The following is a 23,208-nucleotide window of genomic DNA, read 5'->3' as shown; positions in this document are numbered from 1 at the left end:
TGGTCGACGGGGAGCACACGGATTGCAGCAGAGCCATGGTGAGCAAGCTTCCTCACACAATATGGCCTAAAGGGGCCTTTGTGGATACCGTCAAGACATGGTAGCAGGAGTGGTTCTATATCACCGAACCCCGTGGTACCAAGTGGGCGGCCACTCCTGCATTTAGATCCAGACCCCCTCTGCGACTTGCTTCATGGACCAACAAGGGTCCAGACTGGGGATCGACCGATGAGGTGTTGATGCTGCAGAAGCGCATCAAAAGTATCATAGAGAAGAACACCCGCCTCACTGACGTGATTCAAGTGATTCTCATCCGCCGAACCCTTCCCTGTCAGCGACGGCCTCTCCGTTTATGGGAGTTTAATCCGGAAGGGACGCGAACTCTACAACAATTCTTCGGCACGACGCACAAAGAGATGGAAATTGCTCTTTAAATCTCAAAAGTCATGGCTGGAGACGTCCGAAGACATTGGTCTTGACTGCAACCATCCGGCTCCCCCGGTAAAGGCTAAGCTTCCACCTATAGCTTGGCTTGTTAATCAAAGAGGATACACTAACCATTCCATCCTTTAAACAGGTCTGGGCAAAGAAGGTGGAGCGGATCACGTGTCCGGCCCCCCTTCCCAAAGGCTCAGCCGATCCTATCCTAATGAGGATGCTGGTCCCGGTGCCATACTAGGTGCCGGTAAAGAAGGACAAGAAGAAGAAGAACAAGGAGGCCGAAAGTGGCCTCCACCGCAAAGGTACCTCAGCCGCTATGTCCGGGGAACCGAGGCTCCCTCCTCTCACGAGGGAGACGAAAACGAGGACGAGGAGGAGGAGGAAGAAGATGACCCTCCTCTCAAAGGGAAAAAGAGGGCGGCCTCCGCAGATCCGGAGGCGAGGGCACCCAAGAGGGGAAAGTTATCCCTTTCGGATGACCCGGATTCGGACATCGATGATATTCCCAAGTCCCGACCCTGGACCAAGCCCCTTGCCGAATCGTAAGTACCTGAGGACGCTTTACATACATCCACTCCTCTAAGAATTGTGAGAATAATATTAAATCATGTGCTTCAGTCCGGCCTGCAATCTCCCTCAACAATCCTCCTCGTCAGGGGATTTGCCGCCAGAGATGATGGAGAGTGAAACGCCCCTGCAAGTTTCCTCGCCTCCTAGGGTGGATGACATCAAGGTGTCAACCCAGAGGATTTCTCCGGATTGTCGAGAGTTGCAGGGGACCATAAATATAGCACCGGAGGGTAATACCTCGGCTGTTAAGGACATGGGGGGCGCGACCCCCATGGAGACCGGGGATGGGGGCCCTGGATTGCTCGGCCCCCAGCCGAATACCGCTCCAGAGTCGAGTGAGCGGCCCCTTTCAAGGGAGGGGGGTGCCTATTCTTGTGGTGACCTCCATTAATCTGAAGGCGCAGAACATGCTAAGGGACGAACTGCAGAGTGCGTCCATCTCGGAGGAGCACCGTACCTTGATGGGTACAGTGACTGAGAAGATTTAGTCTGCTGAAAGCGGACTAAATGAAGCCTTTATGAGCCTGTTAATAGGCTTTGAGGTATGCGATGTAATGTCTTAGGCCACTTTCCATATGGAGGATATGCTTGTATATAGATAGTAGCCCCTGAGACTCTAGTCGGCCCATGAAGAAGGGCGAACAGAGGATCTATATATATCTGCAGGAACTAACATACTTATTTGGCTGGAAAAACATGCTTCACTGTTAGCAGCAACCGCCCAGGCCGTGGAGATTTCCGAACTAAAACGACAACTGAAGCAGGCTGATGAGGACATTGTCCTTATTAACAAGCGGCTCGACGAGGCACAAGGTATGCTATGAACATCCCGTTTGTGCCTATATGAATGTGCGAATACGAAGTTGAAACTTATGATGTTATGTGTGAAATTGAAGATGGCGCAGCTAAGGTCAAGACCCTCAGGGGTGAACTTGCCTGGGCCAAGGAGCAGGCAAGAGTGAGTAATGCGGCCACTGATAAAGTGGATGTAGATTTGAAGGCAAACAGGCCACCCGACGCCAAGTCGAGGAGCGGGTATTTGTAGTAGAGCAAGAGCTCAAGGACGCTGCCCGCAAGTGCAAGTCCCTTGAGGAGGAGAATAAAGCCAAGGCCACCGAGCTTGCCAAGGCCCTTGAGGAAGCCAAAGAGGCGCGGTCTGAGTCTAGGGCGGCTCAAGAGGAGGTCCGACAGGCTGGAAAGATAGCGGCTGGTAAGCCCTTTCTTTTACAGACTAAGTTTGGCGATCAGAGATATGCCTTGCTTAATCGACTGTGGAGTTCTCCAGACGCTTTTGCGGATCTCCCGAAGAGTTCCACCGGCGCCGCACAATTCTTCCAGGCTCAGGAGAGACATGCGACAGAGAAGCTGTTCTGGTCACAGTTCGCGGCGCGGGAGCGCCTGGCGCTGCTGAACGACCAAATGGCACAGTGGGCCAAGCTGCATACGATGTCCGGAGCGGCCATGACGGACGTCATAGTTCGACCATGGCCAGCCAAACCCATTCCGAATAGTTATTTCGGCCTGGCGCGGCGACTTGTTGATGCAGTTCCCCAAATCGACGCAATCAAGCGGTCGGTGTGCATAGAAGGTGCACGGATGGCCTTCGCCCGCATCAAGGTGCACTGGGCGAAGATGAAGGCTACCAAAGTGGCTGTCGAGGGCCCTCCTGGAGGCAAGAACCACCGCACGCCGGAGCGCTATTTAGAGGACGTCCTCGAGGGTGCCCTCTTGATAGAGGGTCAATGCTCAAAGGACATTATGTTCGAATAAATCTACTCGCATTGGCTGGACTTTTTTATTATATATGAAGGCTTTGTAATATATTTGTGCCTTTGTTTGAAAGTTCTTCCCTCTTGCGCGGTCGTTTTTGTATTCCTGAGAGTTTTCCAATCGTCGGCTTCGGCCCCATGCAGATACTACGGGGGTGTTCGGAATAGCACATGATCACACTTGACCCAATGTGTTGGTCCGTGAAGGAGGTATCAGTGCGGCGAACCAGGCAATTGGACTATGTGGCTTTACCACTCTCACTTAGCCATAGGAGTTTGATGATGGGGCTAGAAGATAGCCCCTGGTATGTATTCGGCTATCCGGATACAGATGCGTTACGTATGTGACCGGAAAACCGGTCCTTCGTGTAATATGGAAACAATTGCTAAAGATTTTAATAAGTCATCGAGTGGCTGACCAGCTCTCGCTGCATCATGACAGCCAGTTTTCGGCTTTCTCTACTGAGGTGTTTGACCGGACAAACTAGAAACACAATCATAGTAGTTCTCCCTTTACTACCCTAGCCGAACAAATGGAACGTAAGGTAGCAAACACAGGAGTCGGGCAACCCAACTATTGACCAAAGACATGATTCGGAGCCGACGCATATAATGCCAGGCTCGGGACGCTGAATTGTGCCATAAAGCTATTCGGGCTTTTGTGTGGCGACACATGTGTGGCCATATAGAGCCCCTGGTGATTTGTGCCGAGGTGTGTGAGTGAGACAACTAAGGAGACGGCATACAGTCTATGAATAAAGGTGATACCGAAAAAATTGCTTTCACTAGAATTTGATTGATACGTCAAAACGTGATCTTATAGAGGGTACCATAATCACCAAGGCTATTTTATATGCCAGGGGTCTAAGGAGAAGGGGGAAATCTCTATACAGGTTCTTGAGTAAAGTTTTGGTCTACAAAATCCTTTGGACCTCCTGCCGCACGTTTGCGCCGCTTTTGCCTTAGAGAGAGGGGTTCCTTAAGAGGAATGGTCTTCGGCTATTTGTACGAAACCCGGCTCGAAAAGAGTCCTTGTAAGTCCGTAGGATGAATAGGTTTTAATTCACCTGTGGTAAAAGAGAAAAAATAATTAAGGAAAAGGGGAAAGCCATATAGGGTCGAACCGTACTATGGGCATGTCCTTATTGTGCCTCCGCTGATGCCCAAGGTATTTTGAGTGCATAATTATGCACGTGCGGTACGAATTTCACGGATGTGTGCGGTGACCGGCAGAGGCGAAACTACCAGTTCAGCTCTGGAATTACCGAGCTGTCAGCAGGCAGAACTGACTGGTCTTGTTTAATAAAGTCTGGCGGCTTGATGGCCGATGAGTTGTGTGGCTTGACAGGGCCGCTCTGTACTTCGGCCGCGATGGCCGCAGTATGCTCCTCAATGCGGAGGGAGCGTTCCATGTTTTAATTGATTGTAATGATGCCACGTGGGCTGGGCATCTTGAGCTTTAGGTAAGCGTAGTGTGCGGCCGCGTTAAATGGGCGAAAGCGGTTCGTCCGAGCAGTGCGTGATATCCACTGCGAAAGGGGACGATATCGAAGACCAAGTCTTCACTTCGGAAGTTATCTAGCGAACCAAAGATGACTTCCAATGTTATTGAGCCCGTGCAGCGGGCCTCTACACCAGGTATTAATCCTTTAAAGGTAGTTTTAGTGGGCTTGATTCTTGATGAATCAATGCCCATTTTGCGGACAGTGTCCTGATCGGGTAGGTTCAGACTGCTGTCGCCGTCCATGAGGACTCGCGTAAGGTGGAATCCATCGATGATTGGATTGAGGACCAGAGCTGCCGAACCTCCATGACGGATACTGGTTGGGTGGTCCTTTCGATCGAAGGTGATCGGACAAGCCGACCATGGGTTGAATTTTGGGGTGACCGGCTCGACGGCATAGACGTCCCTTAACGCGTGCTTGCGCTCCCGCTTGAGGATGTGTGTGACATATATCATATTCACTGTTTTTACCTCGAGGGGAAATTTCTTTTGTCCCCCCGTGTTCGGTGGGCGAGGCTCTTCGTCGTCGTCCTCGCTGGATGGCCATTTCCCTTTATTTTCGGTGTTAAGATTGCCGGCCTGTTTAAAGACCCAGCAATTTCTGTTGGTATGATTGGCAGGCTTATCGGGGGTGCCGTGAATCTGGCAAGGCCGATCGAGTATTCTGTCCAAACTAGATGGTCCATCTCTGTTTCCTTTGAATGGCTTCTTTCGTCGATCGGATTTAGAGCCGCTGAATCCAGCGTTGACCGTTGTGTCTTCTGTACTTTCGTTGTTGATTCGACTCTTGTGCTTATTGCATCGTGGTTTGCCATTGTCGTCCCTGGCTTCAGAGGTGCCGGGGTCACTGGTGCTATTGCTTATGTGGGCTAGCCAGTTGTCTTCTCTTGCATAAAAGCGGGTTATTAGTGCGGTAAGGGCTGCCATGGACTTCGATGTTTCTTGGCCGGGGTGTCGGGCGAGCCATTCTTCACGGACGCTGTGTTTAAAGGCCGCGAGGGCTTTGTCGTCTGGACAATCAATGATTTGTTTCTTTTTAATTAAGAACCTTGTCCAGGGTTTCCGGGATGACTCTCCGGGTTGCTGGACTATGTGACTAAGGTCATCGGCATCCGGGGGCCGTACATAGGTACCTTGGAAGTTGTCTCTAAAGGCATCTTCCAAATCTTCCCAGCTGTCAATAGAATTTTTTGGGAGGCTGTTTAACCAGTGCCGTGCTGGTCCCTTAAGTTTCAAGGGGAGATATTTGGTGGCATGTAGGTCATCACCGCGAGCCATGTGTATGTGGAGAAGAAAATCTTCAATCCAGACTATGGGGATCTGTCGTGGCGTCGTATGAGTTGATGTTCACGGGTTTAAACCCTTCTGGGAACTGCTGCTCCATTACCTCATCGGTGAAGCATAGAGGGTGTGCGGCGCCTCTGTATCGGGCAATGTCGTGACGCAGTTCGGATGAAGTCTGTATGCGATTTTCGGCCCGAGTGAGGTCGTGCTTGTTGCGCCAGGCCTGACGGCCGTCCTCTCGCACTGGGGCGCGTCCCCTTGATCCATAGATTGATCTGGTTTGACTGGGCTCTATTGTCCAGGTCTTGTCGTAGGTCATATGTATATTTTGGAGCCGCCGTTCCCCTGCTTTTATGGCGAGGCGGTGCGGGCTGGTGCTCGGCTTGAGTTGTCGTTCTGTCCTGGCCGCGCGGTGGTCGGTTAGGTCTGTTAGCAGCATCGCGCGTTGGTGGTATGGGCTCCAGGGCCTCATCATCGAATTGGGGTAGCAGCTTGCACTTCGGGTAGCTCCTTGTTGGGCGTTCGAGGCCGTATTCCTCGGCTGCCAGGACGTTAGTCCATCTGTCATTGAGTAAGTCCTGATCAGCTTGAAGCTGTTGCTGCTTCTTTTTCAGGCTTCTTGCGGTGGCTATTAGCCGGCGCTTAAAGTGCTCTTGTTCGAGGGGTTCCTCCACAACGATGAAATCTTCGTCACTGAGGCTCACATCTTCTTCGGAGGTCGGTAGGTAGTTACTATCCTCCGAGCCCTCGTTCTCGACAAGATCGTCGGGGTTTACTTGCCCATCCTCCCAATCATCATGTTTGCATGTTGGCTCTATAGGGGCTTCAGGGTCTTCGGCATTCTCCGGAGTATTATTGTCTTCGCTGCCGGTATTGCCGTCTTTGTCGTGACGCAATTTTGAGCGGCGCCGCTGACATCGACGCTTCGGAGGGGCTTCGACAGGCTTGTCCTCAACCGGATTCTCCTTGCCGTCGTCGCCATCCTCTTTGTGTGTGTCCACCATGTACACGTCATATGTGGAGGTGGCCATCCATCGTTTGGTAAACGGAGGGTTTTGGCCTTGTTCGTCCCCAGCATCGTTGTCCATACCATCGATGTCTTCGGAGGCGTAGTCCAGCATGTCGGTTAGATCTTCGACAGTGGCTATGAAGTGGGTGGTGGGTGGGGCGTAAAATTCCTCGCTCTCAGCCCCTAGTCTGGGTTGGGCATAATTTGGAAGCGATCCTTTCGTAATGGCGAGTGGTCACATTAAGTCCAAAGCCTCGTTTAAAGGAGAGGGTCGGATGGAGAAACGAGAGTCCGTGGGGCTGTCGGGAGTTGGAGCCTCCTAGCGGCGCCCGCTTGACACGGACCTCGAGAGTTCGGACCTAGAGTCTGGCGGAGTGTCCAGCGCTTCTCCGGCAGCAAGCTCCATAAGAGCTAAGAGTCCGGCGGGCTCTAGACTCCCGTCTTCGGACCTGTCGACCTACTCTGGATCTAAGGCCAGAGCGGTAATCAGGGTCGTGAACCCTTCGAAGATTAAACCTCCTCAGATATCAGCAACATAGTTTAGGTTCCCGGAACTGATCTGATTAGCACGCAGCGCGAAGCCGCTGAATACAGAAATTTGGCCGGGGGGATCTCCGCCGAAACAACATCATTGTGGATAATTGAACGAGCCATCGAATCCTTTGTCGACAATGCAGAGGGACTCTCAATGAAAGCACCAATGTCGGTGTCAAAACCGGCAGATCTCGAGTAGGGGGTCCCGAACTGTGCGTCTAAGGACCGAAGGTAACATGAGGCAGGGGTCACGATGTTTACCCAGGTTCGGGCCCTCTTGATGGAGGTAATACCCTAGCTCTAGCTTGATTGACTTTGATGAGTACAAGGGTTACAAGAGTTGATCTACCACGAGATCGTAATGGCTAAACCCTAGATGTCTAGCTTGTATGATTATGACTGCCTCTACGGACTAAAACCCTCTGGTTTATATAGACCCTGGAGGGGGCTAGGGTTTGTGCGGAGTCGGTTTACAGAGAAAGGAATCTTCATATCTGAATGCCAAGCTTGCCTTCCACGCCAAGGAGTCCCATCCGGACACGGGGGGAAGCGTTCTATCTTGTATCTTCACGGCCCACCACTCCGGCCGATGTTACATAGCCCGGACGCCCAGGGACCCCCTAATCCAGGACTCCCTCACCCCGGCCTGCGGCCCGACCTAAGGAGCCCGCCTGCTCCTGGTGCTGGAACTTCAGGATGGTTGCTGGACCGAAGAGTTCAAGGCGTACCTACTCTGCGGAACCTTGCCGGAGAAGGAGGAAGATGCGGAACACGTGGCCAGTCAGGCCACCGCTTGTTGCTTGCGGGACGGTGAACTCTACCGAAGGAGCCCCAATGATGTCTCGCTGCGATGCATATCCAAGGAGCAAGGGTGCAAATTGCTGGCTCACATCCACGGCGGGGATCGCGGGTACCATTCTTCATCACGCACCCTCATGGGAAAGGTGTTCCACAGCAGGTTCTACTGGCCCACGACGCTCAACGAAGCCACCGAGCTGGTGCGATCCTGTGAGGCCTGATACATCTCCAACGTATCTATAAATTTTGATTGTTCCATGCTGTTATATTATCATTCTTGGATGTTTTATAATCATTTTATAGTTATTTTATATCATTTTTTGGTACTAACCTATTGACATAGTGCCAAGTGCGAGTTGTTGTTTTTTGCATGTTTTTTACATCGTAGGAAATCAATACCAAACGGAGTACAAATGCAGCGAAACTTTTTGTGGATTTTTTTGGACTACAAGACATCCAATGGGCCGGAGAAGTGCCTGGGGTGCTCCAAGGGGAGCACAACCCACCAGGGCGCGCCTGGAGACCCAAGCGTGCCCTGGTTGGCTGTGCCCACCTCGGGTACCTCCCGAACTGCCTCTTTACTCTATAAACACCCCAATATTCCAGAAACCCTAGGGGAGTCGACGAAAATCAATTCCAGCCACCGCAAGTTCTAGAACCACCAGATCCAATCTAGACACCATCACGGAGGGGTTCATCATGCCCATTGGTGCCTCTCTGATGATGCGTGAGTAGTCTTTTGTAGACCTATGGGTCCGCAGTTAGTAGCTAGATGGCTTCCTCTCTCTCGTTTGATTCTCAATACAATGGTCTCTTGGAGATCCATATGATGTAACTCTTTTTGCTGTGTGTTTTTTGGGATCCGATGAACATTGAGTTTATGATCAGATCTATCTTTTTATCCATGAAAGTTATTTGAGTCTTCTTTGATCTCTTATATGCATGATTGCTTATAGCCTCGTATTTCTTCTTTGATATTTGGGTTTTGTTTGGACAACTTGATCTATTTATCTTGCAATGGGAAGAGGTGCTTTGTGATGGGTTCGATCTTACGGTGCTTGATCCTGGTGACAGAAGGGGAACCGACACGTATGTATCGTTGCCATTAAGGATAACAAGATGGGGTCTATTTCAACATAAATAGATCTTGTCTACATCATGTCATCGTTCTTATTGCATTACTCCGTTTCTCCATGAACTTAATACACTAGATGCATGCTGGATAGCGGTTGATGTGTGGAGTAATAGTAGTAGATGCAGACGGGAGTCGGTCTACTAATCTTGGACGTGATGCCTATATAATGATCATTGCTTGGATATCATCATGATTATTTGAAGTTCTATCAATTTCCCAACAGTAATTCGTTTACCCACTGTTTGCTATTTTTCTCGAGAGAAGCCACTAGTGAAACCTATGGCCCCCGGGTCTCTTCTTTAATATATGTGCCTTTGCGATCTATTTTCCTTTGCTTTTATTGTCAGATCTATTAAACCAAAAATACAAAAATACCTTGCAGCAATTTATTTTATTTGGCATTCGATCTATCAATTTATTACAACTCTCTCACGTCCGTTTGCCAATTTTTGGCGCTGTTACCCGAAAGGTATTGACAACCCATTTAATACGTCGGGTTGCGAGTATTTGTTATTTGTGTGCAGGTGTTTGTTTATGTAGTGTTGCTTGGTTCTCCTACTGGTTCGATAACCTTGGTCTCATCACTGAGGGAAATACCTACCGTCGCTGTGCTGCATCATCCCTTCCTCTTTGGGGAAATACCGATGTAGTTCTAATAGACATCAAGGCCTGCTAGTTCCACGCCAAACAGATCCACCAACCCGCTTAGGGCCTCCAGACTATCCCACTCTCATGGCCATTTGCGGTCCGGGGGCTAGACATCCTGGGTCCGTTCCCCCAAGAAGCTGGGGGCTATCGCTACCTCTACGTCGCCATCGACAAATTCACCAAGAGGGCAGAGGTGGAGCCCGTGGGCACCATTCCCGCTGGCTCGACCGTCAAGTTCATCAAGGGCCTCGTAAGCCGTTTCTGGGTTCCCAACCGTATCATCACTGACAATGGATCTCAGTTCACAAGCAATCTCTTCAAAACATATTGTGCTAACCATGGAACGCAGATATGCTACGCTTCAGTGGCACACCCACGGAGTAACTGTCAGGCCAAACGCGCCAATGCGTAGGTCCTGAGGGGCCTCAAGACGAGGGGCTTCAAGAAGAAGCTTGAGGCATGCGGTAGGGGTTGGCTCGGTGAGCTTCAGTCTATGTTGTGGTTCATCCGCACCACCGCGACTAAGCCCACCGGTGAGATCCCGTTCTTCCTCATCTACGGGGCAGAGGCGGTCCTCCCACGCGAGGTCAAACATCGCTCCCCGCGGGTCTTGGTGTTTGACGAGGCACACCAGGACACCTCGCGGGGGACAGATCTCGTGCTCTGGGAGGAGGCCCGCCACCAAGTCTTGCTTCGTGCCGCGAGGTACTAGTAGGCGCTGCTGCGGTATCACTGCCGCAATGTCCGATCCAGGACACTCGAGGTGGGTGACCTCGTCCTGAGGCGGGTGCTCTCCATGGAGGGGCTTCACAAGCTCTCGCCTATGTGGGAGGGCCCATTCAGGATCGCTCGCGTCTCCAGGCCTGGCGCCACACACCTGGAGACACAGGACGGGGTCCCCATCCAGAATGCCTGGAACATACAGCTTCTTCGGAAGTTCTACCCGTGACACTCTCACATAATAATGAGTGGGGCTATACACGCCCTAGAGTCTCGTGAGCACCGCCCTAGGACCTCATGGGGGCTCCCACCCACGCCCAAGTGGAATCCCCATGCTCCATGCTTGCGGACGACATGGTCTTTCAACGACTATGCCCATGCCTAGTGGAAGCCCCATGTTCCGTGCTGGCGGGAAGACTAGAAGACTAGTCTAGGCGCCGGATGCGGCAATCTTTTGCTTGCTTTTGTAGCCGATTTGCCACTTCTTGGAATGAAATTCGAAGTTCTCACGTCTTTATTCGAAAGGGATGGGATTTTTTCTCCATGCAGCGTTTGCTCTTTCGAGTCTTGCTTTAGGGAGAGTGGCAGTTGCCCGTCACTCTTCTCCGGGCGTCTCGCGAGCGGAGGCTGGGGGCACGGAGTGTATGCCTGGGTCTGCCCATGAACACACCTCGCCAAAGCCTTGGTGTCCTAATCTTTGGCGTCCTAATCCTTGTGCAGCGCTCTTTAAACGAGCCAACTGGCATGAATGCCCCCCGTGTCCCCATCTCCTGGCCTCGCCGGGCATCGCGGCCCAGTGTACCAGTGACGATCGGTCCTCCCTCAGGCGCTCGCATGGGGTGCGACTCCCTGTGAGGCATCTCTGACGGGCCCATATCCTCATGGCCCGCTAGAGACCTCGTGGCCACTGGGTACCTCCTGAGGCCTGAGAACCTTCGGATCCTTAAGAAGGAAAACCCTGACATGATCTCTCTGGAACGAAAGGCACACAGGGGATCCAAGATTCGGAGGAGCACGCCCCCGCGGCGCAGGAGTCGACCACAAGCACACCAAGCTAAGTTATCCTAACCGCGATCAAAGAGAACATGTCGATTGGTAGCAACACGAATGCTAAGATACAAAATAAAACGTTAACATAACGGCGCAAGCACCATGGTCCATTACATGCCCTAGCAGGGCCTTCTACATTTCTTGATGCAGGGAAAAGAAAAAGGAAAGACGGCATCACGATCACCGCGGCTCATGAGGCCTGGCTCCAGCGACCCCTGCGCTCAGTCGGAGTCCTCCTCCTGCTTCACAAGAGCGCGATGGCGAGGCGGCTCGTCGCCCTCCTGAGCGGGTGTGCAGTGACGTGGTGGCTCGCCGCCCTTCCTAGTCCGGGATTGGCGATGTGGCGGCTCGTCATACTCGTCGTCGCTTGTGCTCCCCTAGAGGAAGAGTCGCCGTTGCTGGAGGCACGGCGGGCGTCGCCAAGGGCGAGTTCGCCCCTGAGGATGTCACCGCCCCTCCGGCTGTCGACGTCGGAGGGGTGGACGTCATCGTCGTCACCCTCCAGACATCACCCCAGACACCAGCCGTCCTACCCAAAGATCCTGACATAGAGGGTTGCCGCTCTGTCATGCCTAAAGTAGAGGGTACATCTCCCCTGTAGGCCGCACGCGCAGGCGAACGACTGCTGCCCACAGTTCATGAACATGTTGCCGGCAGGGGTGACCTCGACCTCCACCCACGAGACCTTGCTGCAGCTGCCGTTGGCGTGCAGCTAGAGGCCGTCAGGCCCTCCGACCGGCAGCAAGAAGATGAATATGGGCTGGGGGCTCTGCCCCCCCTTCCCACTAATAGGCGGAGGAAGGCTAACCGGCGGCCTCCCACGTTCCAAGCAATGATGGCCCCGCTGCATGCACCAGGCAATTGTCAAGTCGGGCAGTTGCCGAGGCGACATGGAGGCGACGTGGGGAAGCGGAGGCGTCCGCGTCGTGTAAACCGCCACGCATCAAGCCTGGCCCGTAGGTGATTGGGGCCCGCGGCGCTTCGTCCTTGCCCTTTGGCTTTGCCTCGAAGCCAAGCCCGAGCGCGCCTTGGCCCCAGGGGCCATTGTCAGCGTTCTGGGAACCAGGGTACCCAGACTTTCCTTCCTGCAGCCCATGGCGTGGCTCCTTCGATGGCCTGGTACGGCCCATCTGCAAGAATGCCAAGACAAGACTCTCGCAAGGGCCCCTAGGCCTCGCGAGGCAGACGACACCAAGACCTCTGGAGGGAGCGCCCCCCAGGCTGCCTCCTCAGGAGCGGAGATTCCTATGCAGGTACCCAGCCTCATGAGGCTGCCATGATGCAAGCCATGACGACCTAGGTAGGCGGGCGCCAGCGAGCGCAGAGGAGGCAGTTCCCTCTTTGGTGCTAAGGAGGCAAGGGTAGGCGTGGGTTCCCAAGGAATCTGGCAAAGGTTTCCATTCCAGTGCAAAAAGACCAAGACCACCAGCACGACATGATGGATGTCATCGCCGAGCCCACCGCTGCATCACGACCAGAAGAATTGCAGGCGAAGACCACATTTTGTCAGGATAAGATGTACTACTTGTCCCCTTTCAAATTGGCCACTGTGGGATCCCTTCCCGCCAATGCTTTGGGGGGTAGAGGACCGAGGCCACTATAAATATAGGTTAGACACCACCATAGAGGGGAGACTGATTCCTCACCCCTGAACCTCGTGAGGTAGTTCATCCTCTGTACCTGTTCATCCTCATCCCCTCGTGAGGCCAGTCCACCACAAAGCAGGAGTATGGTCTTACACCACAAGGTGTCCCGAACCTGGGTAAACTGTCGTGTTCATCTCCTTCCTTGCTCACGCGAATCGGACTAGGCCATGAGGCGACAAGTTGGTAGGCTAGAGAGGTTGAGTTCTTCGCACACGCCCCAGAGTTCAAACCTTCTTGGGTCTATGGAGCCCTGAATCCGACAACTGCTTTTTTTGTATAATCCCAGTCTTCAGAATTTCCCTAACTTGTCGTTCAATCTAAGTTTTCAATTCTGGTTTGTGCCTATACTGTCTAATGTTGACAGGTTGAGCCCCTTGCATCGGTGGTATCTTATGGCCGCACACACGTACTGGTGGTAGTTCAGTTGGTTCCATGAATAGGTCTTCATATTCCAGCAAGATCTGAACTATCTCTAGGGGTAGTTCTTCTAACAGCACTGTGCCCTCTTGTTCAGAATCTGCAAAAAAACACAACTGAACTGCAAATTCCACTGCCAAATTCTTCTAAACACTGTCGAATTGTGCACTGGAGAGCAGGATGCACGATTGTTGTCTTGCAGCAACCCCCTATAGAGTGATAGTGTGACCACGATCTTAAATTTGCATGCACCGGTGTGGCCAATCAATTAGCATTGGGTTGTGGTACTTGAGCCATCCATGCCCAATATCACATCATAGGATCCCAACGGCAACACATTGAAATTGCTGGAGAAGGCATGCCCTTGTGTGTACCAGGAGCAATCCAGCACTTCTTTTGTACATTATAATTCTGCTCCCTTGGAAACTAAAACTTTAACAGCCCTGGGCATCTCATGTACGCCACGAAGACATGGCAAGAGCTGATGAGAAACAAAGGAGGCTGAACTCCCCGATTCAACTAGCATAAGCACCTCTTTTCCTTGAACCCAGTCGTGAATCTGGAGGTAGCTAGGTGCCTCTATGCCTGCAACTGGGTGCACGGACAAATGCCATACTTGGTTATTTGGTGTACTGTCGGTCTGCATTTGCTCTGAATCCTCTAGATCAAGAGCAAGATCCAAGTTAAACAGGTCAAAAGGCTCTTCAATAATGTGCAACTTGACTCTCGGGGGGCAGACATGATCATGTCCCCATCGCTTGCTGCATTTGAAACAAAGCCTTTGGCGCGACGATAATTGCGAAGTGTTGTGACGTTGGCTGCATCCCCATTTGCTCGAGCCCCTTTTGTACCACGCCGATCATTAGTGCTCGGTGAAGGGCTGGTCAGTGGCGCTGGAAGCAGGAGCGGTGTGGACGAACGGGCGCACTGTGTATACAGCGAGAATTCAGAGGGCTCAATGTGACGATGTCACTGCCCCTCAGCCACTTCTTCTTGGAGGATGGCTAGAGCACATGTCGTGTCCAGATCACCCGGACACTGTACCATGACCACCGCGCAGATATCGCTGCGGAGCCCCTCGAGAAACCTCGTCAAAAAGTACAATGGATGGGTAGCATCAGAATAGGAAATCAAATGATTCATAAGTGTTTCAAATTACTTGATGTACTCCGATACAGATGATGTTTGCTTAAGTGCATGAAACTGTCTGTTCAACAATTGGTGTTGATCGTGGCCGAAACGGGTGCACACAAGATCACAGAAGGCTTCCCAATCGAGTGGCCCAATCTTTGGTTGAACGGACTGCAGCCAGATCGCTGTCACCCCTGATAAGTGTAGTGTCGACATGGGAACAAAATAGGATTCATGTATCTAGAACATGGTGAATTATTGCTCACACATGGTCTTCCACATCATCGGGTTCTCGCCCGAAAACTGAGGAAAAGTGAGGGTAGGTTGTGTGTGCCTGCTACTTCTTGAGCTTGTGTTGATTTTTCCCTTGAAGAGGAAATAGTGATGCAGCAAACTAGACATAAGTATTTCACTTAGTTAAGAACCAAGGTATCAATCCAGTAGGAGGCACAAGCAAGTCTACAATATATGCACCTGCACAAATAAACAAACACTTGCACACAAAGCGAAAAAGGGTTGTCAATCCCTTCACGGTCACGAACAAGAGTGAGATCTAATATAGGTATAAAATATAAATAAAGATCAAACTAAAGTAAATATAAATAAATTGCAGCAACGTATTTTTGGTTTATAGATATGAAAATATATGATGGAAAATAGACCCGGGGGCATAGGTTTCACTAGAGGCTTCTCTCTTGAAGAAAACATACGGTGGGTAAACAAATTACAGTTGAGCAATTGATAGAAAATCGCAAAGTTATGACAATATCTAAGGTAATGGTCATGAATATAAGCATCACGTCCATGACAAGTAGACCGACTCCTGCCTGCATCTACTACTATTACTCCACACATCGACCGCTATCCATCATGCATCTTGAGTATTAAGTTCATAAGAATGGAGTAACGCCTTAAGCAAGATGACATGATGTAGAGGGATAAACTCAAACAATATATAAACCCCATCTTTTTATCCTTGATGGCAACCATACAATACGTGCCTCGCTACCCCTTCTGTCATTGGTGAGGGCCCCACAAGATTAAACCCCAAACTAAGCACCTCTCTCATTGCAAGAAAAACTAATCTAGTTGGCGAAACCGAACTGATAGTTCAAAGAGAAATACAAAGATATCTTAATCATGCATAAAAGAGTTCAGAAAAGACTCAAATAATATTCATAGATAATCTGATCATAAATCCACAATTCATTGGATCTCAACAAACGCACCGTAAAAGAAGATTAAATCGAATAGTTCTCCAAGAACATCAAGGAGAACATTGTGCTGAAGATCAAAGAGAGAGAAGAAGCCGTCTAGCTACTAGCTATGGACCCTTAGGTCCGTGGTAAACAACTCACGCTTCATCGGAAGAGCAGCAAGGTCGATGTAGAGGACCTTCATGATCGAATCCCCCTCCGCTGGAGTGCCGAAAAAGGCCCCAAGATGGGATCTCACGGGAACAGAAGCTTGCAACGGTGGAAAAGTATTTTGGTGTGCCCTTTGGTATAGGGGGAATATTCAAAGATTTATAGTGCAAAGATTAGGGCTGGAGGATCTACGAGGGGCCCATAAGCCAGGGGGCGCGCCCCCATGGCTTGTGTCCGCCTCATAGGCCTTCTGGCCTCCTCTCCAAGTCTTGTGGGTTTCTTTTGGTCCAAGAAAAATCGCTGTAAAGTTTTATTCCGTTTGGACTCCGTTTGATATTCCTTTTCTATAAAAGTCAAAAACAAGGAAAATAGAAACTAGCACTAGGCTCCAGGTTAATAGGTTAGTCCCAAAAATAATATAAAATAGCATATTAATGCATATACAACACCCAAAACAGATAATATAATAGCATGGAACAATCAAAAATTTTGATACGTTAGAGACGTATCAAGCACCCCCAAGCTTAGTTCTTGCTTGTCCTCGAGTAGGTGAATGATAAAAATAGAATTTTTAATGTGGAATGCTACCTAACATATTTATCAATGCAATTTCATTTATTCTAGCAATAATATTCAGATCCATAAGATTTAAAACAAAAGTTTAATATTGACAAAAAAACAACAATACTTCAAGCATACTAATAAAGCAATCATGTCTTCTCAAAATAACATGGCCAAACAAAGTTATCCCTACAAAATCATATAGTGTGGCTATGCTCCATCTTCATCACACAAAGTATTTCATCATGCACAACCCCGATGACAAGTCAAGCAATTGTTTCATACTTTTAGTGTTCTCAAACTTTTTCAACTTTCACACGATACATGAGCATGAGTCATGGATATAGTGTTGGGAAACGTTGCATGGAAAACAAAAAAAATTCTACGCACATGCAATGATCTATCAATGGAGATGCATAGCAACGAGGGGGAGAGTGTGTCTACGTACCCTCATAGACTGTAAGTGGAAGCGTTTCTCAACGCGGTTGTTGTAGTCGAACTTCTTCGCGCTTCAACCGATCAAGTACCAAACGCACGACACCTCCGTGTTCTACACACATTCAGCTCGGTGACGTCCCTTGCCTTCTTAATCCTGCAAGTTGTCCAGGTAGTAGATGAGTTTTGTTAGCATGACGGTGTGGTGACGATGATGGTGAAGTGATCCTTGCAGGGCTTTGCCTAAGCACTATGAAAATATGACCGGGGGTGTAAACGGTGGAGGGGGGCACCGCACATGGCTAACAATTGTCTGGGTGTGCTAGGGGGCGCTCCCCCACATATATATATAGGTGGGAGGGAGAGGGAAGAGGCCAGGAGGCGCCCCAAGTAGGACCGAATACTACTTGGGTTCCTCCTAGGCCGGCGCCCCCTTCCTTATTTACCGGAGTGGGCAGGAAAGAGGAGGGAGGAGGGAAGGAAGGGGGAGGCCGAATCCCCCCTTTTCCTTCTCCCTTCCCCTCTTTCCTTCTCCTCTGGTTCGACCCATATGGGGGCGCACCAGCCCCTGGTGGCCGGTGCATTTCCCCTCTTGGCCCATTAGGCCCTATCTTTTGTCGGGGGTGCTCGGAACCCCTTTTGGTGACCTGATATGTACCCGGTACCCTCGGGAACACTTCCGGTGTCCGAATACTATCGTCCTATATATCAATCATTACTTCTCGACCATTTCGAGACTCCCTGGCATGTCTGTGATCTCATCCGGGACTCCGAACAACATTCGGTCACCAAATCAAATACCTCATATAAACAATATCGTCATCGAACGTTAGGCGTGCGGACCCTACGGGTTCGAGAACTATGTACGAGAACTATGTAGACATGACCGAGACTCTTCACCGGTCAATAACCAATAGTGGAACCTGGATGCCCATATTGTCTCCTACATATTCTATGAAGATCTTTATCGGTCGAACCATTATGACAACATACGTTATTCCCTTTGTCTGTCGGCATGTTACTTGCCCGAGATTCGATCATCGGTATCTTCAAACCTAGTTCAATCCTGTTATCGGCAAGTCTCTTTACTCATTCCGTAATACATCACCTTGTGACTAACTCCTTAGTCGTTTGCTTGCAAGCTTATGATGTGTATTGCCGAGAGGGTCCAGAGATACCTCTCCAATACTCGGCGTGACAAATCCAAATCTCGATCTATGCCAACTCAACAAACACCTTTAGCGATACCTATATAGCATCTTTATAATCACCGGTTATGTTGTGACGTTTGATAGCACACAAGGCATTCCTCCGGTATCCAAGAGTTGCATAATCTCATAGTCGAAGCAAATTGACATGAAGAAAGCAATAGCAATAAAACTGAACGATCATTATGCTAAGCTAACGGATGGTTCTTGTCCATCACATCATTCTCCTAATGATGTGATTCCATTATAAAATGGCAACTCATGTCCATGTTCAGGAAACCTTAGCCATCTTTGATCAACGAGCTAGTCTAGTGGAGGCTCACTAGGGACACGGTGTTTGTTTATGTATTCACACATGTATTAAAGTTTCCGATCAATACAATTCTAGCATGAATAATAAACCTTTATCATGAATAAGGAAATATAAAATAACAACTTTATTATTGCCTCTAGGGAATATTTCCTTTAGTCTCCCACTTGCACTAGAGTCAATAATCTAGTTCACATCTCCATGTGATTAACACCAATAGTTCGCATCGCCATGTGATTAACACCCATAGTTCACATCGCCATGTGACCAACCACTAGTACACCGACGTGCTATACAAACGGTTTTTAACCCCTTTCCGCGATGGCATTTGGAACCATCGCCAAGTGAGTGTGGGCGATAGGGTGGTCCCTTCCCACACGACCCAGAAATCATCGAGGATAGGCCCTCCTGGGACACAGGCTGGGGCCGTGTGCGATCGGGTGAGGCATCGGAACCCAATCATTTCCGTAGGTATGTACATCCCACACGGTAATCCGAGAAAAACATTTCCGTAGGTATGTACATCCCACACGGTGAATCCCAGAAAATCATTTCCGTAGGTATGTACATCCCACACGGTGAATCCTAGAAAATCATTTCCGTAGGTATGTACATCCAACACGGTGAATCCTAGAAAAACATTTCCATAGGTATGTATATCACACATAGTTCTTTTGTGTGGAAACATTTGTCCAAGGTGGCCTAACACAAACAGTTCGCTGCCGGAAGCCATGTGTGATTGTTAGTTGATCGAACATGCCTACTTTCTAGAAACCGCGCGTGTTGTTTGAGTTCATCGCCCACAGTGTTGTCTGAGTAACTGTTTGCAATAGAAAACCCCAATAAGCAGGGTAATTAGCCTATTATTGATAATCCATGTACTAATCAAACTAATATTTCTTATAAAACACGCCAGATATTTCATATCCGTATAAAAGCAACCAGGATTTCATAATCGAATTACATCAGATAGCTTCGGCACTCAGTTACGCCATTACACAACAGCACCAAGTTTCACACGCGGCATCAAAAACCTTTGGAAAGTAGCATCATACATGGTAAATAGACAGATGAATCTCATTTGGGAAACTGCAAAAGCGGAAGGCAAATATTGAGCCTTAAGTGATGTTGAATGTCCTTGCAACTTTAGGCCAGTGGCTATGGATAATTGCCCGCCCAACCTTCATCCTCTTCAACAAGACTTCAATATTGTACTGTGGGTGTTGAATGAATACCTTCCTCGCCTCTTGACCATGCAGGTGGTTTGAGAGGTAATCATCGGTGAACTGCTTTGAAAAGTACTAAAAACAAAGCTATGCATAAATCGCTGTTGTAAATTTTGAAATGGCGCAAGGGGTAAAAACAAGGTAAAAGAGTTGGTACTATCCTATAGTTGACTGATGTCTTCTTGATTGTGCAAACAAATATCTTGTTGTTATTCGTCGCAAGTTTCTTCATCCTAACAATCTTTCTGAGTTTCTTGACTTGACTGATATTCATGGACATCTCATTTCCCCATATGCAAAATGGGTCGAACAGTGGGTCTAAGCCTCTGACAGCAGGACCTACATGTGCAAGACCAAATTGTAAGAAACCTAAATATTAGAATGATTCCTACAACTGCACAATAATGTGCTATTAGCCAAAGGACCCTGCTTGAACAAACCTCGATGGTAAACCGCAGTGTCTCCCATTGTTTCCCTGCAACACACATTAGGAAGATCTTGATCAGGTTAATTGAGAGTTGCCATACTATCAGTAGAATATGTATTGAGTACAGTCAAATTCGATTGGTGTCACATGCATAACAATACAAAATTGTACCCATAGAAAATGAAAATCAAATTGCGGAACTGAACCAAACAGTTAAATGGACAACAGACCAAATGAACCAAAATAGTTAACTGAGCACGGCATTGAAGAATAGAAACATGTACTAGATGATAAGACAGTTAACAAAACAAAGAATGCTTGAGAACAGTACTACGAAATGTAGCAATTGTTGGACCAAAGTATTAACAGAACATTACATTTCAAAGGACCAAACTATTAATTGAACATCAGATTGCATATTAACATTACAGATGACAAATCACTAGAAGGCACTGGCGGTGGCCTCGAGAAAATAGCACGAACTGTATTTTAAAGTAGACAATCGCGTGGCGGTGTCGACGGTAGCCTTGAAGATGAGGTGCTCCTCCAAGATCTGGCAGTCGACGTGCATGGCAGCCATGGCGACCTCGTGCGCGCGTGCGGCCGCATGCTACTCAGCTCCACGTTATACTGCATGCAAAATGGCTATGGGAGGCGCTTAATTGGAGGGGGGAGTGATTTCGGTGGAAGGTGTCACGTCATCGATCGGGGCATGTGGGATGGGAAAGGAGGAGGATGGTGTGGGTGGGGTGTGGATTACCTTACCATATCGACGAGGCCGCGCAACAAGAAGAAGGATCGGCGGCGAGGAGGTCGCGCAGCAAGAAGAAGGATAGTCAGTGAGGAGGCAGCGCTGCAAGAAGAAGGGTCGCCAGTGAGGAGGCGTTGCTGCAAGAAGAAGGGTAGACGGCGAGGAGTGTGGGTGGGGTGTCGATTACCTTACCATATCGACAAGACCGCGCAGCAAGAAGAAGGGTCGGCGGCGAGGAGGCCGTGCAGCAAGAAGAAGGGTAACCGGCGAGGAAGTGGCGCTGCAAGAAGAAGGGTCGTCGGCGAGGAGGCGGCGCTGCAAGAAGAAGGGTAGCCGGCGAGGAGGCGGCGTTGCAATTGTAGGATCGAAAGTATGTCTAGAGGGGGGTGATTAGACTACTTGACCAAATAAAAACTTAACCTTTTCCCAATTTTAGTTCTTGGCAGATTTTAGCTAATTTAGGACAAGTCTAGTAATCATCACATAATTCAAGCAAGCATGCAAAGAGTATATAGGCAGCGGAAAGTAAAGCATGCAATTTGCAAGAATGTAAAGGGAAGGGTTTGGAGAATTCAAACGCTATTGGAGACACGGATGTTTTTCCTGTGGTTCGGATAGGTGGTGCTATCCTACATCCACATTGATGGAGACTTCAACCCACGAAGGGTAACGGTTGCGCGAGTCCACACAGGGCTCCACCCAAGGGCAACGGTTGCGCGAGTCCACATAGGGCTCCACCCACGAAGGGTCCACGAAGAAGCAACCACCCACAAAGGGTCCACGAAGAAGCAACCTTGCCTATCCCACCATGGCCATCGCCCACACAGGACTTGCCTCACTAGCGGTAGATCTTCACGAATTAGGCGATCTCCTTGCCCTTACAAACTCCTTGGTTCAACTCCACAATCTTGTCGGAGGCTCCCAAGTGACACCTGGCCAATCTAGGAGACACCACTCTCCAAGAAGTAACAAATGGTGTGTAGGTAATGAACTCCTTGCTCTTGTGATTCAAATGATAGTCTCCCCAACACTCAACTCTCTCTCATAGGATTTGGATTTGGTTGAAAGAAGATTTGAGTGGAAAGCAGCTTGGGAAGGCTAGAGATCAAGATTCATATGGTAGGAATGGAATGTCTTGGTCTCAACACATGAGTAGGTGGTTCTCTCTCATAACATATGAGTTGGAATGGTGTGTGTGTTCTGATGGCTCTCACACTGAATAAGAAGGAGGTGGAGGGGTATATATAGCCTCCACACAAAATCCAACCGTTACAAAGTTTTCCAATCTCGGTGGGACCGAATCAATAAACTCGGTCGGACCGAAAATGTAAACCTAGTGACCGTTAGTGATTTTCGGTGGGACTGACATGCAACTCGGTAGGACCGATATGGTTAGGGTTTGGGCATAACGTAATCTCGGTGAGACCGATTACACAAACTCGGTGAGACCGAATTTGGTAATTAGCTAACCAGAGAGTTGGTCAGGTAAACTCGGTGGGACCGATTTGCTCTTTGGTGAGATCGAGTGGAACTCGGTGAGACCGAAAAGTTACAAAGGGGAAACACTGAGTTTACATTGCAATCTCGGTGGGACCGATTCGCTCTTTCGGTGGGACCGAAAAGTTACGAAAGGGAAACAGAGAGTTTGCAACCCCATCTCGGTGAGACCGAGATCCCTATCGGTAGGACTGAATTGCTAGGGTTTGGCAGTGGCTAATGACAAGTGAAACTCGGTGGCGCCGGATAGGAAGAATCGGTAGGACCGAGTTTGGATTAGAGTTTAGGTCATATGTGGATATGTGAAAGTAGTTGAGGGTTTTGGAGCATATCACTAAGCACATGAAGCAAGAGGCTCATTAAGCAACACCTCATCCCTCCTTAATAGTATTGGCTTTTCCTAAAGACTCAATGTGATCTTGGATCACTAAAATATAAAATGAAGAGTCTTGAGCTTTTGAGCTTGAGCCAATCCTTTGTCCTTAGCATTTTGAGGGTTCCACTTTCACATCCATGCCATGCCAATCATTGAGCTTTCCTGAAATAATCGTCTTGGAATAGTATTAGCTCAATGAGCTATATGTTGTTATGAATTACCAAAACCACCTAGGGATAGTTGCACTTTCAATCTCCCCCTTTTTGGTAATTGATGACAACATATAGATCAAAGCTTTGACAAAAGATAATAAGCATGAAATATATCGTCGCTTTGAGAAGTATGTGATAAGTAAGAGCTCCCCCTAAATTTGTGCATATTTAAGATTTGCTTT

This window comes from Triticum urartu, chromosome 6A, assembly GCF_056163025.1.
Source record: "Triticum urartu cultivar PI428250 chromosome 6A, HENAU_Tu73, whole genome shotgun sequence".
In the NCBI taxonomy this organism is placed as follows: domain Eukaryota; kingdom Viridiplantae; phylum Streptophyta; class Magnoliopsida; order Poales; family Poaceae; genus Triticum; species Triticum urartu.
Note: the sequence above shows the minus strand (reverse complement) of the source record.